The sequence below is a fragment of the Centrocercus urophasianus genome, unplaced genomic scaffold (genome assembly GCF_019232065.1).
Source record: "Centrocercus urophasianus isolate 14NV4802_14NV808 unplaced genomic scaffold, USGS_Curo_1.0 seq_10, whole genome shotgun sequence".
Taxonomy (NCBI): Eukaryota; Metazoa; Chordata; class Aves; order Galliformes; family Phasianidae; genus Centrocercus; species Centrocercus urophasianus.
The window spans coordinates 79145019-79164307 of NW_024884142.1; the positions used below are offsets into that span (position 1 = coordinate 79145019).

The following is a 19289-nucleotide window of genomic DNA, read 5'->3' on the forward strand; positions in this document are numbered from 1 at the left end:
CTGGTTTGTGTCCAAGAGACTAGTCAATCCAATTAAAAATTTTTATTCCATTTTTTTTTTTCTTCTTATAAGGAAGAATATTCATAAGGCATCCTTATAGGGTGGAGGCATATACTGCAAAATAAAATGATTCAGAGAAGCATTTCATCGCTTTGATTAGGGTAAGAAAACTTTAACTCACTGTCTTGGTGCTTTAAAAAGTAACTATTCTAGAAGGATTTTTAGGTTAATGAGGCATGAATAAATGTAAGCTTTCCGTGAAGAAATGAATAAAGTGATTGTATTTGCTGTGGCCAGACAGTGCATTAATATCTATTACTGCTATTCAAAAATGATCTTTTAATAAGCTTGTTGTGCAGGTGACCTGAGGCTCATATGAATTTCAGTCAAAAGTAGAGTCCTTTTCTGCATAGATGTGCTCATTTTTAGAGCAAAATTTGAAACTGTAGGCCTTCTGCAAAAGAAAAGGGGAAACAAGGATTCATTTGGTAGAAGCATGAAATAGTCCTTTAACTGTAAAATGTGAACTAAAGACTTGTGCTACAACAAATGTTATTGACCTACATGCTTGGCAGAAAAGACTGGATGGATTTGGGATAGATGCTCATCTTAAGAATATGTTTTTTTGTGTCCTTATATTTTGTAGTTCTGGGCTGAAAATGACTAAAAAAATTAAAAGACAAAGTGAAAATGGATTAAATTAGCTAAGTGTTAATATCAGCAAGGCCTCCTAAATTTTCTATCAAAGTAAAATTGGCAGGTTTTGTTCTAAAGAAATCAAGGCATCATTCAAAAAAGCATTTAAATTCACTGAAAATTGTTGGAAAAGAACATATCTAAAATACTCTGGCCATCATCAGCGTTTTATATTGTGCTTGTGAGTCCAGTTTTCAAGGAATCATTTGAAATGTTCTCATAGCAACACACCAATCTCTTACTACTACTTGTATTCTGGAGGTGTCATTTGGCTTTGCCTCTTTCAAAACCATTGAACATAGGGCCTAAGATGAATATTTCAACAGTTCTGTAGGCTTTAAGGAGTAAAATCCCAAACAATCCTAAGTCAAATGTTTGAAGTCATATTTCTAGTCTAGATTTTTTTTTGTTATAATTTTGGTGACTTGAAGCATTGCTGCATTACTTCCCAGGAGGCTGACGTCTGATTTAGATATGCTGGCCGAACTGCAGGAAACTGGAAGGGCAGCAAGAGTGCTGAAACATGCCACGAGAAGCTCTTTGAGGCCAGTGCGGTACTTCCCGTGGTACTAAAGCAACACCAGTTTTACTGCTGGAATTACTTGTGAAATCGTTAGAAGGTTTCAACATTATGTAGGTCAAATTTGCATGAGAGCATGGTTTATGTATGATGCCTGTTGCTTTAAAGTGCGGTGTAATGACTCGCCCATTGCCCGGCGGAGGGCTCTTTTTTGATGTTAAACACCCATGGCACTGAGGTGGAAGAAGCCTCAGTTGGCCAGGTTTTTTTTTTCCCCTTGTGAAAAGTGCATTACAGTAGCGCATTAGTCATCCTTGCTTGATAAAAGCGGGAAGGATGAATGAGAAAGCAAAGCACAATGTTGAGCTCTCAAGGGCAGCTTACGTTGAAAGACTTTTAAAGTGTGTTGTAGGGAAGACGCTGCTGCTACTTGCGAGCTTTCTGACGAGCCCTTTGAAACACCAAAGCAGACAAGGTCTGTCTGCTCTGTGCAAGCACTCGTGAGCATATAGCGTTCTCTGGATGAGCTGGAGTTTTGTACTGGGCCACTACATTCTCCTTTTTCCCCAGCAGCGCAGTTAGCTGCTGCCCTCCAGCATGTTGCACAGCACGGTCGCGCTGCATGCCAACAGTGCTCGGAACAAATGAAAGGCTCTTTAAGTAATAATGACCATTGGCACTACATTGCATAAACGCTGCTAGTCTTTCTGTTTCAGGGTTCAGTAAATGACAGTTTGCACTATTTGATCAGGCCCGGAAATGCCAGATGTTAGGATCGGTTGGGGAAATAGCAGATTTGATGACTTATGGGAAGACTTATGCTCATGAAAGAAAAGCAGATGGTTTTGTAGTCTCATGTTGTTGCCAGGACAAATAGAAGAATCTCTTGGTGCAAAAGAATGATTTGAGCATCTGGTATGTTAGCTAGTTCCAGCAGGTTGAGAATGTTACATTCTTTTACTTCTAGAATCAGAAGTCACTCAGGTGTTAGCCAAGGTTGCAAGAAAGTAGCAAGGCTGTGGCAGTGAAGACAAGACCCCAGTGTGTTTAGCAGGAGATGCTGACAACGCTGAAGGCACCAAGCTCACACCTGTAAATTGACGGGCTTAATGCTTGATCCTTCTTTCCCACATTGTTCATACAGCCTCCTTGGTTCTGTGGGCAAAGTGTCATAGTGTCTTAGTGACTTAAAACTGCCTCATGAATTCATTGGGATATCAGAAGTTCATTAAGAATATCAAGCATTTTTGCATGTACTGTGATTTATAGGTTTGCTTTTTTTTTCTTTTTGTGTGACAATTTGATTATAATTTCAAGCTGTGATGTTTCACAAGAGGAAGAATTGCCCTTTGCTGTTTGAGTCCCCAGTTCTCTGCCTTTTATTTGCTTTCCCATTGAAACTTGGGAACAAATGCCCCGAGAAATGGTGCAACAGCCTTTCTATGGCTTTAGAGGCCTAGACAAAGCAATGGAGAGAACATGCAACAGGGAACTTATGCACTAGGGAAACATGAGGAAGACATTCAGTTATTGTTGTTGGTTTTTTTTTTGTGTGTGTTTTCTGAGTAAAGCTACTATTGTAATTATATTAAACTGCGGGGCTCAGGCTTGCGAGGTGTTCAGAACCCTCTGTTCCTTCTGACGACAGTAGGTCTGAAGAGTGGCAGTTCAGATTTTTTTCCTTCCCTCACAGCTGTATACCACAGTGAAATTTATTCCAAGCCTGAGGTGGCTTTTTGATTAAACGTTTGGGATTTTAGCCCTCTAACTCTGCTTGCAAGACTAACTCCAAGAAAGATAATAAGGCATGAGAGTGAGTTCCTGCTTCAAGTGTGTGGAACTGTTGTTTTAAAGGCTTTTTTGTGTCTTAGACATTTGGGACTGGTTATGAAGCTTTTCTACTCCAGTTTTTCTGTTGCTGGCTTATCACTGTTTGTAGACTGTGTTTCTGTTACACTAAAATGTAATTGACTATGACTTGTGACACATCTTTCCTTTAGGGAGGTCACCTCTCTTTAAAGGAAAGGCATTATTTAATAAATTACAAGTGACTTGTTTCAAAACGTAAATTCCAGAATATGTATTAAACTTTGATATAAAATAATCAGTATTATGTGCAAGGGAATAATCAATTAATTTAATATTAGGCATTAAATTAGAATTAAGATGTCTTAAAAAACGAAAGAAAGAAAAGTCCTTGGACATAACTTTAGAGGGCAAGATTTTATACTCTGTGTATGCTCTTCAAATATTTTGTTTTGAACTGAACGGCAGTGCCAAGAGCAGGTTTTGAGAATATCAAGCAGAACATCTCAAAATTCTGTTCTCTTAATTTTGAACAGACATGAAACTAAGCGCCCTCAGTTGCATATGTTTACTATGGTGAAGATAAAATGCAAATGTCTCCGGAATGTGATTGACAACAAAGGGAGTAATTAGGCAGTATCAGTGAACTATTATTTATGCATCTCACCTTAAAAGCCCATAAGGAGCAATAATCTGGTCTGAGGCATTGACAAGGAAAGTTGTGCATGTGATTTCTGTTTCAGAGGAACTGAGGGCAGTAGGAAGGCAGATGCTAATTGAACAAGTTCCATAGGTGTGTGTATCACAAGTTGTCTCTAAAGTTACTGGAGTGACTTCTTATCTCCTTTTTATGCCTCTAACACTGGAAATGGAGGAAAAACCCAAAGAGCAGGGGGTGAAAAGTTTCATGTCACTGCCCTCAGTGCTGTCTGTTCTATATTACCTTTCGATCCTGATGTTCTGAAAGTTGCAGAATGACACTGTTGCTCAAAACTGGTTTTGTTCTTGGATTCTTCTGCTACTTGGAAAGGGCTTTTCGGTGAAGAAGAGAACAAGTACTTCTTCCACTAAAAGTGAGTGGGATGGAGTTAATTGGTGGTGCAGGCTACTACAGAAATCTACTTAATGGAATGTATCTGAGTTTCTACATCCTGTTCAGAAACGAAAAAATGAGAAAGAAAAAAAAATAGGTGTCAAACTAGAGTGATCTGAATGCAGGAAATTGATTTCAAAGGATGACTGGTGCTTTTTTTTATATGGGTGAGGATGGTTTTTGTTTTTTGTTTTGGTCTGTTTTTAGTCTGAATTGAAATATGAGCACGCTTGTAATCTTGCATGTAATAAAACAAAATGTGGAACCAAGATCTAGTACTCATCAAGGAAAAAGCAACAATTTGTGACACAACTGCTTTCTATCAAAAGACATCATCGAAGGTGGATCTGGTCCTGTTTGAAAGCATGAAGTGTCATATGTCACTGTAAAGTGCTCTAAAATGGTCTCACAGGATTTCAGTACTTTGTCAAAGTCTTAAAAAGAGCTGAAAATGAAGGAAGTCCTTGCTGTAAACTTAAGCAACTGCGTAAGTCTGGGGATGGTTGGCATGAACATCAATTATCAGCTGACATCCTTGTTCAATATCTTTTTCACTGGCAAGTTGCAAGACCTATTGTGACTGAAACTTTTGAAAGTAATAAATATTGAATAATAATAATAATAAAGAATAAAGTAATATTGAAGATGAATGAATATTGAAATGTGTTCTTTGGGAAACTGCAAATCATTTTTGTCTTTTTTTTTTTAGTTTATTAAGGCTCTTGAAAGGATGCTCTTTTCATTCAACAGAGATATCTTTACAATAAGTACTTAGTGGTTTGCATGTTTCAGCTTTCTTCTTGGTGGTATCAGTGGTGGAATCTTTCCCTTAAATTTCTGCATTCTCCACCTATACTTTCAGGGAGAAAAAAAAAAAAGCATCATTAGACGTTGTTTGACTTGTGCTGAAGGCACGAATCATCCTTTTCATTGAAGTCTGAGAGACTGATCTGTTGTATCCAAGGACCTGAATTGGGAAGAAATAACTACACAGTACTTATGGAAATGAAATGGAGAAAAATGCTAATGTTCTGGAGGGAAAACAATTAGCTGCTTGTTCAGGGAGATGTCATTAATCACTATCCTCTGCTTAGGACTCACAAAGAAAAGGGAAAGATCAAGAGGCGAGCTCTGAAGAGTTAACCATAGCACTGAGAGAAATTTGTCTATTGTTTCTCTATTAATATCATTCACCAACTTACCACTCATCACCTTTTCCAAGTAGTCTCCCTATAGTAACAAATGGCGCCACAGATAAGCCAGATGCAATCTCATCTCTGCTTTCTTTTCATAAACGTTTGACAGTTAGTGAAATAGAAAAATAAAGCAGGAGAAAGACATGTATGTTGTAGAAGCTGCATTTAGAAAAGGGGTCTCTGTTTTTGCTGTAACCTCTCTCTGCTGTCTGTTGGCCTCCAAACTTATGAAGTATGATTTGATTTCCTTAAAGGAGTTGTTCTGTGTTACTGTATAGCCTTCACAGCTATCTTGTTGATCCTGAGCTTGCATTGTGAATATTGAAAGCATGCTCTCAGAGCCGTAGGTCCATAGTTGGCCTCAGTTCCTTCCCTTTAGTTTGTGGCTGTTTTTCATTTTTTAATTCCTTAACAATTTTTCTCAGGGACATATCTGTATATACTTACTACATATGTGACGTTTATCTGTCTGTGGCATGGTGGAATGAAGGTGTGAACTGCTTGTTTTTTTCTGGAAATGTTGCTCCAAGTCTTTAAATTTAAATAATTCCTTTACTAGATAAAGTCACTATTTTTCCTTAAAATAAATCCATTGTTTTGCTCCTTTTTGCTCCAAGCTCCTTTCAGGTCAAGCTAACTTTAAAAGATGGAAAGTGTTTATTTCTTTATATAGGAAACAACTCTATGCTTTATTTACAGGTAGCTAATTTCAGAAGGAGACTATTATCTGGTCTAACAATTACATCAAAGTATTTCCCATCTCATTTGAGAATTTAACTGTGTGAATAGTCTCCTTGATTTACATAAATAGTAATGGCAAGACCTAAACATTTGATGGCACAATGTGTAGGATATTTGTGGAGATACCATCACTTCTGACCAGTGGGAAGCTTTGCTGCTGATGTTCACGGATCGAGACTTTGCCCTGTGTCACTAGCCTCCAACACTGGAAATCTTCCTGAAAGGCAGCCTTGTTTCCTGGCTGAAGTTGCATTTGAGGTATCTGCGGCTCTTGCTGTTGCTTGTGTGGATGCTTCTGACTTTTGAAGAGCATCTTGTCTCCTTATCTGTTGCAGACTGTGTGCTGTGAACACTTTTTTAACTACTTCCAGAGCTTGCTTCCACAGGCACAACATTTGGCTGCTCCATCTGATTACCACCAAAACAGAGGAAAACAGCCTTCCACTGCCACTTTGTCACTGGCGTACGATCCAGCCAGTGTTTACAGAATGCGACAGTTAACACTGCCCAGATGCTCTATCTGTGGAAAAATTAGAAACCAGGCAGCACCAACTGCTTGTGTTTTTCAAACTCAGGCGTTTTATCCATGGTTAGTCTGCTCGTGTGAGCCGGCATCGCCCCCACGGTGGGGGTGCTGGCAGTTAGGCCTGGCAGCCGATAGCTGGAGATGTTCACATTGTTTAGGTCACTTTTGAAGTCCCACGTGTCAGCCTTTTGTCTGTATGTCTGCTTCTGAGAAATATAGATAACTTTCTTGGGGTCGCTTGCTTTCGAGGATTGCACAAAATAACATCACCTTGTGACAGTTTTCTGGGTGTGTGTATCACACTCATACCCACTGGTCTGAAGAAGTAAAACCGTTTTCAGCCATGCTGAGGGAGTTTCTGAGGTAAAATACACAATCGTACTATGCATTATCATTATAGAATCATGTCAAAAATATATATATTTTAAAAAGAATTAATATTTTTCAAGAAGTAAATGCTTCAGAAATGGTAACGTTCCACCAAGTGCACATCTGGAATGTGAGAAATACTAATCGTAGCACTTCCACTCATTTCCTGTGGACTGTGTAAAAGGTACAGAAATCTCTAACCTGGACAACTTTTTAACACTGTGTAATGTTTTTTTTCTAAGATGAAGGTTAAATGCATCTTTTTTTGAAAAAGTTTTTTAAAAACACTTTTCTTGGAATTCTCTATTTCTTTTTAAGAAAATTTTCATTTTCTAAGGAGTTGGTACTCTGGTGCCTGTATATTTTGACCTTCCCGTACAAGTAACTTTTGTGTACAACACACAAACAGCCCCAGTACCTGTGATACTCTTATGCTCTTAAAAGCATGAATAGGCGTTTCTTCTTTAAGGGCTGGAGGTGAGGTTCTTTTTAACTATTTCATATCCACATTCCAAAACCTATTTAAAAACCTGAGCCCCAAGTCCAGCTGACAATGAACTCTATTTTCAGCTGAAACCCCCACCTCCCCCGCTTCACCAAACACTGTTTCTGCTGCTGGTCCTCTTGTGATAAAGACCAAAACTGTTGTTTGGCTGACATGCAGAAGGAGTTGTTTATCAAATGAAGGCTATTCTAGGAGGATATGCTCTTTAAACACAACAATGGGGATTTTGAAGATAACCAAATCAGTACTACATAGGTGTTAGATCTGCTTTAAATTGTTTCAGTGTTGGAAAGTAGGAGGGGGCTGGGGATTTGGCTTTGAATCCCTGCCTTGTGAGTGTGAAATGGTTGACTCCAAATTACTTGCCAACTGTGCTTTGTGCAAGGATTTGTAAGGCATGAGCTCAGTACTTGGGGGCGCAGCCCTGAGGTGTGGTGGAAAGGGGTCTCACAAAATCCAGTTTCACTTTATCATCCAGCTGTACCTTGTGCTTCACCTTGCTTTGTTTGTTTTTTGATCCATGCTTGATGCTAGTTTGCTTTTAGGAATTGTGGGGTGAGCTGATAGACAGTCATCTTTTACTTAGACAAGGTAATGATCTCACTCTGAAAGTGTCAATAGCTATTTGATAGGTGGGAGGAAAATTGAAAAAATCTTAAGGAAGAATTAATTCTGTAGAGGAAATCAGCAGATGTATGTGATGTGGTTTTTTGTTTTTTTTTTTTTGTGCCTTCTATAGAGGGAGAACCTTGCCAAGAATAAGGGTGACCTTCAAAGGATGGAGAGGAGCTTTATGTTTTGTGTCTAGCCCTTAGATGGTTGTTGTTCTTTTTTTCTGAGCTATGAATATGCCTTATTTTATGTAATGAAAGCTTTTTTTTTTCGAAATGTTTTCTTATGTATTTTTGTTATTTTGCTGTAATGCCCTCATACCTGTTAGTAGATACATCTGAAAATTTCACTTTCTTATTGCAGTGACCTTTTAGTGATTTCATTTAAAAACCTCTTTTCAAAACTAGGAAGATGATGATTCCCTATAAATGGAAGTATGTAAACTCTCCACACCCCCCCCCTTTCTCCTGGCTAAAAGCCAATAGTTCAGCATCTTTTCATATAATGCCTTTATATGTGAAAAGAAAAGGAGCAGAAAACCTTTTTTCCTCTAGTGCTGATCACACGTAAGTGATTTGTTTAAGGCCACATAGCAAATTGTTTGCAAGAGCCGGGTGGTTCTACCAGCTGTATGGTAATGGTTTAGCCTGAACATGCTTGGATATTTGTACCATGTCTAGGAGAACACATTTGGAGGTTCTTTTCTTGGAATGCCTGTTCTGATTGATTACGGGAGGGGAGAGGTCTTTCCTATTCATCTGGTAGACATCTCCTGGCCTCAAAATTCAAGGGCAATCTATTTTCATCTATAAGATTTCTACCTTCTGGAATCATTTTCTATGTTTCAAAGCAAAGGCTTTGAAAGGCACACTTCTTCTGAGTGTGAAGGGAGCACCTCAGTGACCTATGCCTAATACCAGTTTGGTATCCTCACCTGAAACTTGGATTTGTTCTCTTAAAAGACTCCCACTAGGTAGACCACATGGAAAAACTAATCCTCAATAGACAGCAGTAGCTGTCTCGACCATTGCCTTTTACAACCAAGCATGATGGTGTAGAGTTGAGGAGGGGCAGTTCTCTTGCTTGTGCTGGAGCCAGCCTCACTGCTTGACTTTTTTTTTTTATCCAGTAGAGATGCATTTTTAAAACGGTATCAGACAAGCAAGAAGAAAAAGCAACTCAATAGTTATTATTCAGACCAGTGTAGGGATCCACTTCATCAGCGAAGTAGGCAGAGTATGCTGATTATTGCAATAAGATTTGTTGGAGCCAGTGCTGGCATGATTGGCAAACAATGAACTCTTTTCTGTGCTTTCACAGAGGGATTCTTTTGCAAGGGGACCCAGGTATGTCTCAGCCAACAGCCTCATAGCTTGCTGTGGTGGGCAAGTCCTGGTGGAACTATGGGTTGTGCTCTGCTGCTGGAAGCTAGCTAGCAGAACGCTTCAAGGCTACATTACCAAGGCTATGATTTAAACAGTGTATAGATTCCTAACAAAGGATTGGGCTTTAATTAGAATGTACAAATACAGATTAAGCGGTCCTTTTGTTTGAAAATGTTTGCCTTTTTCTTTGAAAATGATGCATTTTTTTTTTTTTTTTAATTAAATCTTATCCAAGTCAAGAAACCATACTCACATTTGGCTGTGAATTTTCCGTCTTTGTTATAATAATATTTGACCTGCCCATGTAATTTGACAGAGTGGATGTAAGGGTTGTGCCTAGTCATCGTGATAACTCATGTGCAGTGACCAAGGTAACAGAAACCAGTTTTTGTGACAATGTAAGGGGTAGAAATCCTATGCAAGAGGAAATACATTTCCATACATCAAATACCATGCAATTTAATGGAGGAAGCAATTATACCTTGCAGTGCTCTGTTTTGTGGGTACCCACATGCTGGCGTTTGCCGGCATATGAACTCAGCGCATTGATCGCTGCCGCTTGAACTCTGGACTTACGTTTCTCATTGGTTGTTTGCTTTAACCACAGGGCTGAATGGTGCCTTTGGAGACTATCACAGTGTAAATAAATACATGTGTGTTTGTTTCTAGCCTGTTTAAAAAAAGAAGAAAAAAAAAAAGTGTGTGTCAAAGAAGGGGGGAAACTGTTAAGCATGCATTTGCGTGCCTTTGAGATGCAGGAAGTACAGGAAGTTAAGGGGGCAGGGGGAGGGCTAGGAAAATCTTTCCTAGGGGTATAACAATAGGAAACACAGTGTGTTTAGGTGCTGTTAGATTAGATTAGTGCAGATTTATTTAGCAAGTGCTGTTCATTTTGATATTAATTGTGTAGAGATACTTACAGCTTGCAAAAAGTCTTATTCTACAAATGAGCATGGTTAGTATTTTCTTTTATTATCTACAGAAAGAGACTACGATTTTTACTTTTTGTTTTTAATTTTGGTGAAGAGGCTGAACAGAAGCTAGAAAATGAAAGGTGGCAGTGAAGCAGGTCAGACATACTAAATTTCTCTGCTGCCGCAATCATACCTAGGCTGGAGTTTTGTTCATCATTTGCATTAGCAATATTTTTCTTTGTGCTTTTGCTGTTGTTACAATTTTAAACGTGATGAAATATGCTGACTTTAGCAACTTTTGTTTCAGCAAAGGAGAGACTGCAAATAGAACAAATGAATTCACAGTTGGCTAGGGCTAATTTTGTGTAGTTACTAGCTTACATCATGGTTTTCTCTGCCAGTTAGCTGCTTGAAAGTAAAATAGGAGGCATGGCATGGCCTGAAACTGAGAGAAAGGTTGGAATTTCAGAGAGAGAGCCTCTTCACACCATTGCCAAATCGCCTTTTGTATACATTGCATTTGCAGGCATAAAATAGGGCACGAATCTGATGGCTGCAAACAATCCATCTCAATGCCTGCACTTTCCCTTCAAAAGTTTTACTTCCTGTAATCTTGAAATTTGCTGTGTGAGAGAAACCTGGTGTAAGATGTGGCTGTGGATCATCACAGAGCCTAACAGAATAGTCCATGATGAAACCTCCCTAATGTACCCATAACTGCTTGCATTGTTCCCCTGGGGGAGGCACGGCCCTGAACAGCTGTGCTGCAAGAACACGGCAGTGCTGTAGTAGTGGGAACCTTTTCCACTGCGCTGGAGCAGGCAGTCCCTGCACCACACTGATGTGTCCCTTCCCATTCTTGCTTCTTGTATAGATCTTTTTTTTTTTTTTTCTTGTTTTCTTCTAGGTTAGCTATTTTCTCCTCTCTGAACACTACAAAGATGCATTATTACATTCTTGCTTACTGCCTCTGTAGATCCAGCTGCTAGTGAGAGCTCCTGCTTTTTTTCTGCATTGTAGTGCAGCTAATGCCACTGTCATCAGCATCATCTGAAGGAAGGTGACAAGCCGCTCTTAGGCTCCAGTCCCTTCGAGCCCTGCTCTCTGCTAGGCACCTCTCTTTAACCTGCTCCTTTAGTGGACAAACAGAAAATGGGCTCCTGCATTTCTCAAAGCAGGTCTTCCCTACTAGAAAGAGGTGTGAATGACCCTTGGTAAATACATTTTTTTTTCTCTCTGTATTATATTATTAACATAGCTTTTTCTCAAGTCCTAAATGGCCTATTTATCCACATTTTGATTGTTCAGTTTTCTGCATATCGATTTCTAAACCAAATCTGAAATATCAAATAGTTATATAAACTATGTGTAGACTGGTACTTTCTGGCTTAAGTTAAACTGTAGGGTGGATTTGTATTTCCTAGCATTTTCCTTGTCCCACTTTGCTGAATCAGTTTCCAATGTCCCTGAAAAAGAACGTCTTGTCTCCCTTCTGGCTTTGCTATTTCCTTTTGTTGGCTGAAATATTTAATAAAAATACTACTGCAAGCGAGAGCCATACACGAAAGTATAAATGGAGTGAATTTCATTGGCTCAACAACTCAGGAAGTCAGATTTGGCAACCTGCATTTTAAAATGTGTTTTCAGATCTTCCTTAATTCTTAGATGTATACAACTGTCAAGATGTTTTTTTTTTTTTTTCCCCCTTCATTTGATTTAACAACTTTTAATGCTAGGCAAGCTGAAGGAAAATCCTTCTCTTGTTATTTCTTTACTTTCTTACTGGTTGTCATGATGTCATTGTGTTTGGTCTTTGGTCACCCTCTGCATTTTGTGGTAAAAACATTGTAAGGTAAGAAACCAGTGAACGCCCTCTCCCTGGACTGCTTTTCAAGAGCAGAAAAAGAAAACTCACATCAACACTGTGCACACTGACTTGCTTTAAATATTGAAGAGGGAAAAATGAGACCAATGCTCTCTTTGCATTTCTGCATCCATGTTTAGGCATGCACTGAGGGGCCTGCTGGTCCACTGGGGCTGCAGTCAACGGCATCAAGCTGCTGCTCCTCTCCTGAGCTTGCTGTACTTCTGGGTCATTTGGGAGGGACAGTCTTGAAACTGTAGCATGGTCAGGTCTGTGCATCGTGTACTGGTCCTACTCTGCTAAAGAACTCACCCATATTGGCTGGATGGGGAGTGTGAGGACCACAGGAAGTGACTGTGTCAGTGTTTGGTTTCTCTGGGCTCATTGGAGAGATGTCAGCGTAAGCTGTGTGTAAGAGGACAGGGCAAGTGTGGTGGAAACCACAACAGAGGATTCCTCTCCTCTGTCTCAGTGTGAGGCACCTCTACCAGGGCTTTGTGGTGTTGCCACTATGTGTGTGGGGTTCAACTCTATGAAGAAAAACTCTTTCAGATATTGCAGATCATCCTCCTTTTGTAAAACCTCCCCCACCTCCCAGCCTCCTCAGCATCACACTTGAGACTAAGTATAACAAATCTTGTCCTTATTTCTTACCTTGTTGCACCCATATCCCACACCATGGAGGCAGTGGCACTCCTTCTTTACCATTTGCCTTTAGTCAAGATATAGCCACAGTTTTGTACTCTCCTCATTCATACCATTACTTGAAGCTGACATCTTTCTTTATTGTGTATTTGACAATGTGTGAAATGCATGCATTAGAAACTCAACTGTAACCACCTGCTGTTTTCTTCCATAGTTATGTGTATGCAACCCTATTGTAAGTGTTGGTATCTCTACTTTGGGAGCTAAAGAGACCACCCTTTTTGAGCTGGCCATCTCTTACTTCAGCATGAAAAACAGCCGTCTTGAGGTAGGATCCTTGTCCTCTCATCTTTTTACTGCATCAAGAATTCATACTGTAGCTACAATAATGTGGACTTCCCAGCATTATTGGGCCATACAGAGAGAGGTACTGAAATTTATCCTAGCTCCAGTTCTGGAAAGGCTTAATTTCATAGAGCTAGCAGCTGTAGCTATTTTTGAGAATGTTTGAAGTCTGCGCATACCTGGATAAACTTTAGAGGACCTTTTTTAGCCCTTCTTTTAGCTCTGCGTTTCAATGGTTATGCTGGTGACCTTTTTCATTATGAGAATTCATGTTAATTCATGGCAAGCCAGAACATTATTATAAACTTCTCAACTGTTTCATTTTTTAGGGCTTTGAAATGTAATCAGAGGTGGATTTATCTGATACTAAGAGATGAAACAGTTACCAATCTTAGGTTTCCTCCCTTTTATTTTTCTAGGAGGTTACTGCCAGAGTAAACTGAAATTGGAGGTGGTTTATGTTAATGCTGCAGCCTGCAGACTGCACTTGCTTGGGAGTTTATCCAGCGGGATCAGCTGATCCCACTGCAGGATGGTGACCTCTGGCAGAGGCACAGGACAGAGACAGCTGCTTCAGCTCTCCCAGCTAACCCTGCTTAAGGCAGTGAGTGGGAGTTGTTAATACCACAATTTGTTTAATTGTTGGGCTAATAGAATGTTGGTGTGCTTTATTACAATACAGTGCATGAAGTGGAAACAGAGGTAAGGTTGAGAGTTCCACTTGGGAGCTGGTTCCTAATTATTCTTTTTCTTACTAATAAGAGCTTAAGGTGAAAAATAACCATAAGCATATTCAGTTTTCAAACTTTGCAGCTGTATAAAAAGGCAGCCCACCCTGGGATGTTTGGAGCCACAGAGATGCGCAGTACTTTTAGGAATACAGGGCAAATGTGAGTTTTTAATTAGCTTGGTCTGCTGATTTTTCTCCAAATATAGATAAGCACTTCTCAGCTTTAGTACTTGAGAACAGGAAGCCAAGCGTGCTCTAGGAACTGTTTGCTGGGAAGTCTGGTAGAAAAGGGGAATCCAGAAATGATTTTTTCTTTAATAAAGAGAGGATAACGTTTTTAATGTTAGATTAATGAAAATGGTGCCCCTTTCTTTCTCCCCCAGAATTCACTTTATAAACAGAACAGAAATAAACTGTATTGCTGCTTCAGAAACTAACATGGATTGCACTGGTGGTGTGTGCTGGTTTGTGCAGTGCTGCATCCTTGTTTCAGTGCTTGCAAGCCATGAAACTCATAGGAGCAGACGCATGTGCTGAGGGGAGCTTCCTTCTGTGCTGAGGCCTAGGCAAATCTGCAAGTAATGGTCCTCTCCGTAGAGAAGCTGAGGGCACTTGGTGCTGTAAAAGTACCTTGCCCATACTGGAGATGGTGACAGAATTGGCAGTGAGGAGGTGACTAGTCATTCTGTGAGCCCTGGTCTGGGGCCAGTTTTCATTTTCGTCTTGTTCTCTTTCTGTTTTTCTTTCTCTCTCACTTTTGTTATTTATACCAATGAGCAAATGTTGCTTATTTTTAGCAGCCTTTGCATTCTGCTCAGGCACTGATCCTCAGTAATGGAATGCCTGTGGCTCTCCCCAGGGCACAATCCCATGTCTAATAAGAGCAGATACGCAAGCTTTCGTGTAGAGAGTTATTGATTTGTTTCCAGGCACGTAGGTGTGTGTGATACATGTAAAAGGTGCCCATGCATACTGTATATTAGCACACTAACATCTTTGCAAATAGCTTGAATGATCTGCCTTGGGCTGTTGATGAGAAATTATTTCTTTATGTTGTATATTTCCATAAAGCAGGCAGACTTGCAACTTGCTTATTTTAGTGTGTATAAAACCAATAATAAAAAACCAAACACACCCATGTACACACACCCATATCCACAAAAAGTGCAAAAGCGAACTTTCTTTAGGGCAGATAGTTTCAGTTTGAGGAGGAGCAAAAGAGGTGGACCAATTAATTGCAACAGATTGAAGAGTTACTTAAGGATATGTAATGCAAGGCCCCCCTCCTTTCCTCTTCCAGAGCTCGCATTGCAATGTTGCTAGCACAGAGGGATATAGCCTTGAAAAAAGCGCTGAAGAAGGACTTCCTCTGAGGTCTGGGTGGCCTGGGAACCCTTCCTTCACAGATTAGCAGCTGACTGGCAGTATCTTCCAACTTCCACTGAATGGGCCAGCAGCTTATTTCTACTTTCCTACTTTGGGAGACAAGTGTATGACATTAGTCACTGCGTCTTTTGTGAACTTAAAATGTGTGGGTATGTTCAACTTGAGACAACACATATTATCCTTGTCCTTTCCCAAAGTTTATCCAGAAGTACATCAGCACTAGGCAGGAGTGGTTATATATTTGAACTGCAAGGAAGGAGGTGCAGACAATTATTTCTTGCCTGTCCATGCTAGTCCTTCATCCCCTTGAGGTAAGAGGAATTTGCTGGAAGAACAAGTGCCCCAAATCACTGCTGCCCACTTTGCAGCAGCAGAGCTCTGCTGCTGACGCTAATGCTTTTATTGCTATAGAGGATGTTACTGATGTGTGTTCTGGCTGGAGCCTGTTGCAGTTCTGGCTGGAAAGAAGCCAAGAGAAGAGGTTGTCCCATGCCCTCAGCATCACTGGGATCCTACCCAGCCTGCAGGCATGGCTGCACAAGTGCTTGGATCTCTCAGCAGGGCTAATTTGAGAACTTCATATAGGGTTAGGGGCCTACTTCATGCATGTTGGCAGAGGAAACTAATTTACTGCATAGAGGAAGATGAGTCTGGGGGAAGCGTTACTCAGGTGCAGCCACATCAGTTGGATGGCTCAGTGCTTAAATTGCTAATGCTATGCCTACACAATTGCTCTCACTTTTGCCAATGCAAAGGAATTACCATTGATTGCAGCTGACACATAATGGAGACAGTGGGGCTAAAGCAAAGCTTGTTTAGAGAACAAAGATATGCTGCCTTTGAGAGTGAACTAAATACCTCTTCTTCCTTAGATCTTTGTGATCCCTCCACCTTTTGCCTTGCTCCAGTTACTGCTGGTTTTAACCTTGTTTTGGTGGATCTCTGGGGTGAAGCAATCTGCTGTTTGCCAAGAACCTGTCTTGTTGCTGTCATTTGGAATCCAGCTCTTGTTAATTATCCTGAACCCGGTGGAAGGGGGAAGATATTTGTTCTGATGTTTCTTTATTATTAATTTTTTTTTAAGTTCAGCTATATTTGTATAGTGAGATCTACGTGCCACTATGCCCCCAAATTACTAAAATTGCAGTGCTGTTGTCTAACGTTTATTTTAAAATAAATCTTATAACTGACATTCAGATTAACTACCATCTTAGTCTGAAATGCAGCAAGATGTTTAACATGTGTAGGATATGATACCCATCTCAAATAAATGCAACACCACATCAGGAGATGTTTTCATATTTTCAGGTAAGCAGGCTGGTGTGGGGAAAAAGGTTAGTCTATTAACACCTCTGCTCAAAGTGAGCCAACTTCCTTTCTACATGGAATAATTATTTTCTCACATAAGCCCTGTAGTGCCTCTGCTGTGTTTGCACTTGTAAGTCTCAAACATTGCAGTACAGATCGCCCTTTATGAGCCGAGTCTGAGGTCATGTGTCTGCATTTCAAATTCACTTTGCGTGGGCTATCATGTAATGGCTTGTGGATTCTGTAGGTGTAGGGCTACAGGAGCCATATTTCAGGTGTGAAGAAAGCAGAACGCTTTTGAGTATTTAAAGCACCCGTGTGCGCAACTCAGGGCTACGAGAACCTTTGGCAAAGCTTTATGAATTCTGTTGATTCATAGCTGGCATCTCACCATCTGTAAGGGAAGGGTTACTTACAAATAAGTATGTCATGTACATAACAGAACCATTTAGAACATCACTGGAGTGTAAGGGTAAGTGAGCTTGGGCACAGAAGTCATTATGCATCTGTGGAAGACTTGCTGGGAGGAATATTGAAAGGCTTTTTGTCTGCCATAGCCCAGGGTTCACAAGTGCTTTTAGGTGTCTGGCAGTCCATGCTTCTGTTTATTCTATTCCAGTGAGGATTATGGTGCTTTGCCCAAAGGCAGTTCAGAAATAGGTGATGGTGGGAGAAGTGGTTGTACCCAGTGTGCCAAAGAAATATCAGAGATAGGAAGACTTCTATCCTGGACTGTGAATTCTGGGGCTCTCACAGATAAGAAGTTACAGCCGGAGTTGGAGAGGGTGTAACAATACACAAATCTTTGGTCTAATCACCATCTAAAGTTTTGGCCAGGGCTGGATTAAAGAAGATGGAAAAAAAAAAAGCTAATGAATGCTGAGCAGAGCTGGTCTGCAGCTGTCCTCAGCAGCTCTCTTGAAGGAGGTCTTTTTTTCACTACATGCGTAATTGCTGCATGTCAATGTTTCGAGCAGCTGTGCATTGGCTGCTCCTATGCACTCATCTCTGAAACTATCTCCTAAAACTCTTTGCAGCACCTGGAAAAATATTATCCTTTAAGGTGACATTAGCATTTAGGTTCCAATCACAATTTTGTGCTAGGCATGCTGTAGTTGAAATAGTATAGGCTGCCTATGCCCTTGAATGTGTATTTTCTATCTACAGACACTACTGATGTTGGAAGAGGAAATGGGTAAATGTAATCCTGCTCTTTTCTCCCAGTAAGAGCTGGCTAGACCAGTGATTATTCTTAACAGGTGTGAAATCACAGTCAGATCAGAGCTGTCTGGCAGAGCTGCAGGAAAATTTGATTAAAAAAAAAAAAAAAAAAAAAAGTTGGTCTACGCATATTAGCCAGGCTAGGGGAAGGACTTCAGGAACTAAGGGTGAGGATATATTTCAGCTTTTCTGGACTATCTTTGCTATCAGATTTTTGTGTATCTATATACAAAACCTTTTACTGTTAACTTAGAGCCAGAATTTATACACTGAGCTGCGGTGTGCCATGATCTGCTAATCTTCCACCAATAGCACAATCTAAAGGGGCAACCACAGGTGTCATAGTGACAGTACAGAGCTGGTGCAAGGAGTTCCTATGTAAGGTGAAGTCTTCATCATGCAGAGTACAGTTCTGTAGGAGCAGGTCATTATGACAACCTGAAGGGAAGAAAAAAGGCAAATATATTGATGCAATGTACCCAGTGGGTACAGCGCACTGCAGAAAGCGAACGGCTGTTCTGCAGTGAGGAAGGCAATCTTGCAGCTCCTGAAATATAAAAAGAGGTCTGAAAGCTGCCTGTCTTTGCTTGGAGGATTTTTTTTTTTCCTTGGGTTCCGCAGCATTTTTCCAGCATTTTAAAATCAGGAATGTTTACTGTGGGAAACTATTAATGAAGCCCAGTGGAATGGTGACAGGAGGGGTAAGTGCATATAAATTCAGGAATTGAACGGGTATATTCACTAGGAAAAAAAGTGCATTACCAACATCTGTTAACTAAAATATGGTAACGAGCTGAAGGTAAGACTTTAAGGCTGTCCTCTGTGCTAACAGGCCCACGTGGGGAAACTAGGAGAGCCCTGGGGTAAAACTGGAAGCCGTCTGAAGGCAGTGCTCAATGCTAGGGCTGTTTTTAAATTGCTGTAAATAAGGTACCTTTTTGTCCTAGCAAGGATAAGACATTTAATAAGATGCTTTGCAAATGTTTAAACGTGGGCTTTTGTTAATATGTCATTGGCCAGTTAATATTTTGGATAAAATCATTCTCTGTGAAAACTTTAAAATGTAACTCTTTGCAACTGATCATTTAATCGTTATTAAAAAGACATGAAGGAAACCTGAAGCACTCCAAGAAACTGAAGGAGCTGTCTTCTGAAACACTTTCTGGTTCAAGAAAAGAGGCAGAGACTTTAATTTTAAGAAATTGCTTTTGGAAAAATACTTTTGCAAGTCATTTCTTTTTTTATTATTATTCATGGAGTATCTAAAAGAGAAAAAAAACTAGAAGAAAAGCAAAATTGTGACTCCCTTTAAAGGTGTAAATATGTAGCTACTGAGCCATAGCTGTTGTCTGGAGCAGCAGCTGGCAGTGCTACCTCCCATCCATGCCAAGTGGGATGTGCAGCAGAGGCCAGGGCTGCAAAGCCTT

General features: G+C 40.2%; 1 long non-coding RNA gene across 34 annotated transcripts in view; it reads left to right on the forward strand.

Moving 5' to 3' along the window:
• Positions 1 to 19289, forward strand: part of LOC122159351 — a 369357-nt gene that overhangs the window by 49823 nt on the left and 300245 nt on the right. For 29 of the 34 annotated variants that reach the window (XR_006168484.1, XR_006168510.1, XR_006168512.1 and 26 more), the window contains 2 exons: positions 73 to 161; positions 13087 to 13200. The exons of 3 other annotated variants lie outside the window; for them this stretch is intronic. This is a non-coding gene — a long non-coding RNA (uncharacterized LOC122159351). The remainder of the gene's footprint in view (positions 1 to 72; positions 162 to 13086; positions 13201 to 19289) is intronic. 2 more of the 34 variants (XR_006168456.1, XR_006168455.1) reach the window with 2 other exon arrangements.